Source organism: Ischnura elegans, chromosome 6 (genome assembly GCF_921293095.1).
Source record: "Ischnura elegans chromosome 6, ioIscEleg1.1, whole genome shotgun sequence".
NCBI classification, from domain to species: Eukaryota; Metazoa; Arthropoda; class Insecta; order Odonata; family Coenagrionidae; genus Ischnura; species Ischnura elegans.
Genome location: NC_060251.1, coordinates 68,099,641 through 68,105,640, shown reverse-complemented (window position 1 = coordinate 68,105,640; position 6,000 = coordinate 68,099,641).

Here is a 6,000-nt window from a genome sequence, read left to right as displayed (position 1 = left end):
TATTCCGAAAAAAAAATTTTAGAAAACTTCTTTTCTAATGCTTCCTCACGAGGATATTGGCACGAGAAGGAAGTGACTTTTTTTATTCCATTATAAATTTCAATTTGCTCTAATCGCATTACCAGAATGAGGGACTTAATTTTTTCCAAGCGTGCAGGAAAGTAAGTATACGCAAGTGAAGCTCCCTAAGCCGGATTAAAGGGCCCGGGAATTCGATCTTATAGAACTCATTTGAGGAGTAAATGGAAGTGTTCGATTAGATTCAGAACTCAAGCAGGTTTGACGTGATAAGGACGCCTGAGCTACACATTTTCTATGGTGTGAGAACCAGAGTCGCCAGACCCTCCCCCCCCCCCCCCCCGAATTTACAAGCATTTTTTCGTAACTATACTTTCCTATGGCGTTCAAAATATTTTAATTCCAATAAAAATTTTACTATGAGCACGTAATCGGAATTTCAGCGTATTCTTCTGGTTTTCGCAGCGATAAAGATCTTTTTTTTACATTTTCATCAAATAGCATTAACGTTGAATTCCGTAACTACATGACGCGTCGCATAAATTCTGCGAATTCTTTAAGCTACAGCATGTGCGAAGGAAATTTGGATATTACAATCCGTTGTGAAGTTAGAAAGCCACAAACGAGATGCATCCATACGTGAACCAGGATCCAGGAGCTGATATTCCGTTTCTGAGTGCATAACGAAATTGTAATTAACATCAACAAAATTTAAATGCCATCAGTCAACGAAGACATTTAAGATATTTATTATTGTGTAAATGTAATGCTAGATGTATATGTATACACAGTATATTCGCTGTCATGACATGTCTGATATTTGTCCGTCATTCACCTAGAGCCATGAGAAAAATTAAGCTTTGTATCTTGCATAGTCTTTAAATCGTGGATGCAAATAAATGCAGTAATTGAAGTCAATCATGAATATTACCAGAAAAAGGCATTTCAGTCTGCTCAAATGGTTGCATAATTAACCTATTATTATAAGGAATGAATGAGCTACAACCTATGCACCCTAATTTTGCTTTGCAGCAGAGATAGATGTCGCCAATAATAAAAAAAAACTATTTGTCTACGGCATCTGCATGATATATTTGCCTTGAAGGGCCGGTCAACAGCATTCATAGGATACGATTAAAGCAGGCCTATTCTCTTCAGTGATTACGTATCTCGATTACTTAATTGAGACAAATAATGCGTGATTATCGAAGCATTTTAGGTATGCGGGAATCGAGGAGGAAGGGAAAATAATTTATGGATGGAAAAATAGGAAAAAGGCTTTACCGGAAGTCTAAGCTTCCTTTGCTGGCTGAGATATTAGAACATGAGGTAAGACCTTTAAGCTTGAGTCATTCATTCTAAAGAAAAATGGGTGCCTACATTCAACCAGTACGTGCTGAAGATAATAGCAACTTAAATTTCATGATACAAGTTTCGGAGTGTGGCCGTAGTACTTGGGGTAATCGAAAATGAAGTTCAATTTTTTAATAGGACACAGACGGGGTGTATCGCTAAATTAACGATGTAATCCTGCCTTTAAGGGTAGAATAACTTTAATAAATTACCCATGGTATCTCTCAGATACCATCAAGCAAACCAAACGAGAATTCGATAAATCCACTATCAAAACGACGTGAAAGCTAACACAGTCGATGAAGATGAACGATTCTGATTACTATGCAACCCTACTGCATTCAAAACCGTGCACAGGTGCGTGCTGAGCCAGGGATGCAAATGAAGATGATATGACAGATCCGCATTACAAATAACGATTAACGTCTATCACCTCAGTGACACATGAACAACCCCTTTCCTGATAGCTCATATCCGTCTTCGCTAAAGCTACCCTGATCCTAATACCATTAATAAATCACCATCTAACGTACACTGTCCAAGAAATCTTCATTTCCTTCCTGCTTATGGTCATCAAATATAACAATAAGAATAGGTGGTATATTAAAAATTGTTTGTTAAAAATAATGCTTCGCATTAAATTCATCCGATCCTGGCATGATTTAGTGGAAGTAAGACATATTGAAATAAAAGTTAGTTGAACTTTTCAACAACTATTCAATGCGTAGTAAGCATTAAATGATTGTGAAAAAGTACAACTATCTCTACTCTACGCGTTTTTGGGTCCTCATTTGTTGAACCAGGAAACTGAGCAATGTAAAAAAAATTAGAATAAAAGATGGTTGCAATTCTACATAATTATTTTGTGCGTAGTTCGCAATCAGTGATCTGCCCTGAGAAACTATCTTATATTTAAATACTTTTCACATTGCTCACTTTCCTGATTCAATAAATTAGGACTCACAGACGCGTAGGTAGAGATAAGCAAATATTAGAAGGAAATGGGATTAGTAGTTAGCGGGTAATATGCAGAAGGATAGATCACTAAGCTGCTGATCTAAAGATCCCGGGTGAAGTATTCGGACAAACCAAATGAAATCCTAAAGGTGCGAGGAGGCGCAAGGAAAAGAACTGACTCCCCAATCCTAAATGTGAGATATTCACTCATGTGGCTTGACGCGGGTAAGCTCTACCCTCGCCTATCCAGTCGGCGCAGCTATACCTCCGGGTGGTCCTCCGACTCGATTCATCACCGGGGTGTGCACTTGACTTAGATTACTTAAACTATTGAGAATAGACATCTTTAAGACAAACACGGAGAAAATCATATCAGAGCCCCACTATATTTTCAGGTCCGACAGAAGCGATCAAGCGTAATAGAGCTATTTTGCTAAACGGATAGAGATGGGAATTCGTTTTCCCCCGAACCAGAAAGGACTTTAATAATAAATGCTGGTCTTAATTTTGTTTTAGCATTTGCTTTTTATATGCATATGGCTGATGTCATAACATCCCCTGCCACACGCCTTTTTAGGCGGCTTGCACGGCAGTACGAAGATTCAGATGACAATTTCTCCTTCATTGCATCATAAGTCTTCAGGTTTGAATTTTACACCTTTTCTTCAGATTCTTATTTAAATTGCATATAATTTTAAACTTAAAAGTCTCTCATTTATTTTCTAATAGATAGAGAGTTTTCTCTTGCTCAAGCTTGAAACCGGATAACGCCGGATACAACGACGGCAAAACTGTCATCACGAAGATGAATGGACGCGAAAAATAACCCAGTAACCTGTCTGCGCCTACTACAACACTCCACGGAATCCTTCGCCCACCTCACCTATCCAAACTAACGTCCCATCCGAAGGGCGGGGCTCTGCACTTGAACTGCCCTCTACATAATTCAAGCAAGGATCCGGTAGTCTAAAAAATCTACAATATCGGGATTTGAACCCGGACCCATAGAGTGGGAAGCCCAAACTATAACTATCATGCAAAACACCTATCTTCGGGTACTCACATGAGCCTACAGCGGGGATCGATTGTGACAAATGAAAATGGAATCGGCCTTACGGATTTAGCACATGAAAAATGATTATTCGAGAAACACAAAATCTTTTGAAAGTCATTATTCCCGTTCAAAGTCAAACAAACGTAAAATAAGCTTATATAAAATATATATTTTCGACAAATCATTGAGCTTATCAAAATCAAACGCTTTCAAATGAGCTCAATGCTAATTCAAAATTAAATTATTAATCGCATATACCACAAATGCTTGAGGTTTTTTAAGCTTCCACTATATTTATAACGCATTTAATTATCATAAATACCTATAATGTCATCTTTTTTTGATTCACAAAAAACCTTTTTTATTAAAACTTTTTTGATAAATCACATAATATATGACAGCCTTTTTTGCAGAGAAAAAGAGTCTAAAAAAGAAGGAAGTGCCCATATCACTTGTGCCAACATCATTAGCCTCATATTCATCCAGCAGCATGAGCGTATTACATGAAAATGTAGACGCGGAACTAGCCGTTGAGAAGAAGATTACATAAACTATATATTTTGATATCATACATCTCTGATATCTTAATCACCATCATCATCACTGGTCAACAATCCTAGGATTGGTTTGACGCAGCTCTCCACTCAATTCTCCTATCTGCTAACCTTTTCACACCTAGGTATTTCTTCTCTTTCACATCTTTCTTTACTTGTTCCATATATTTTGTTCGAGGTCTTCCTTTTCCGTTCTTGCCTTCCACTTCGTCCCTCTCAATGGCCTGATGAAGACAATCGTCCCTCGACGATTGTCTTCATCAGGCCATCATGTCTCAAGATGTGGCCTATGAGGTTGCTCCGTCTTCTTGTTAACGTTTTCATGAGGGATATCTTAATATCTTTCTTTAAAATAAAAGCTTTTTTCATGTATCAGAGAGTAATATTATTTCAATTTTCAGGCTCCCCATGAAAATCGAAAATTTATGGTTTGAGCCATGACTCGGTGAAATTTCTTCATTTCAAGTAAAAAACTTTGTAAATTTCACAAGTGACTTTACTAATGACCAGTTTCGTCGCGCTCTGCGACATCCTCAGGTTCAAATACAGGAAGAGTGTGGCCTTAATATGGGTCATTCTCCCATAACCACACAAAATGGACAGCCACAAAAAAAAAAACTTTTAAATGAAAACTAAACTGGCTTATTATTTTATATACCCTTTTACTAATTTTAGCGTTAAATTAGTAAAGAAAAAAGTTAAGTTCCCCAAATTTAATGTCCACAGACTATAATTCGTCATGTCCGTGGACAGTCCCACAAATATTTTCACGAGGTGTTTTTTACATTAACAACCTTTACCACACAATTTATTATAAAATCTATCATTAAACAAGTTAAAACATCATAAATATTCCAAAATAGTCTTTTTGGGTTGCATTTATTTCATAATATTTATTATAAAATAAAAAATCATTTGTCCTACCCAAAAAAAGCAATGTCCGCGGACACACAGGGAAAAGGGGGAATTATTCACAGGAGATGGTGGCAGCCCTGAACAACCAGTGTGTAGAGAAGGAGATTATCAGCTATATTGGGTTGTTTGAGTTTAAACTTGATGTTATAACGCTGGAAGAAAAATTTTAGCTCAGTTTTTTTATAGAGCCAAGATCATCAGTCATGTCCGTGGACAAGTAAACAATAGTGAGTAAAAAATTGTAAAAAAGTGAGTAAACAGTACAAGTAAAAAATTAGTAAAAGTAAAATCTTTTACTAATTACAATTGAGATGTTTTTTACAGCTATAAGATGCAAGTTCAATGTAGTAAGGATAGTGTGCTAAGTTATTGTCAGTCCCAACTATAACTTAATTTAAACGAAATCGTCATGTCATCATGCTCGTAAACTCTGCAGTCCATAGACCTGACAGATGGTAATTGACAAGATGAAACACTATGGATAGTTACAGAATGTCCAATGACAAATAAAACAAACATTTTCTAGTGATTAAACACAATATTACTCTTCTGCCGCGTATATCATGTCCGTAGACAGCACAAAAGTAAAATTAAAAAAAAACTATAAATAATACTAGCGATCTCTGCCACTTACGACATTAGATTTTATGATTGAAAAACTGAAATTACACAATTTTGGTTCTCATATGAACAAAAATTTTTTTTTCAATTTTGCCTATAGAAAATGTATGTTTTTTTTTATATTGACCCACATAAATTGAGTCGGTAGGAGTAGCCAAGGTGGGGATGATAGGAAGGAGGGTAACAATGTATATAAGGCCATACTCTCTCTGATGACGTCACACAGCGACGAAACTGGTCGTTAGTTAAGTCTCACGTGAAATTTACAAAGTTTTTTAATTAAAATTTAGTTTTTTAGTTAAAATTTAAAAATCTACGTATTATTTCAGAGAACAACCACTTAACGCAAAATAAGGTACAACGTTTTGAATCTTCACCAAATCTAAAGATAATATGTATAATTCTCGTAAAAATTGCATATCATTTTAAAACTAAAATTTACGCATTAACAATTGTGAGATAGATAGTGAGTTTTCATTCGTTCGATAGATTTAATCATAAAATATTCTAATCCTCAGGCACAGCGTT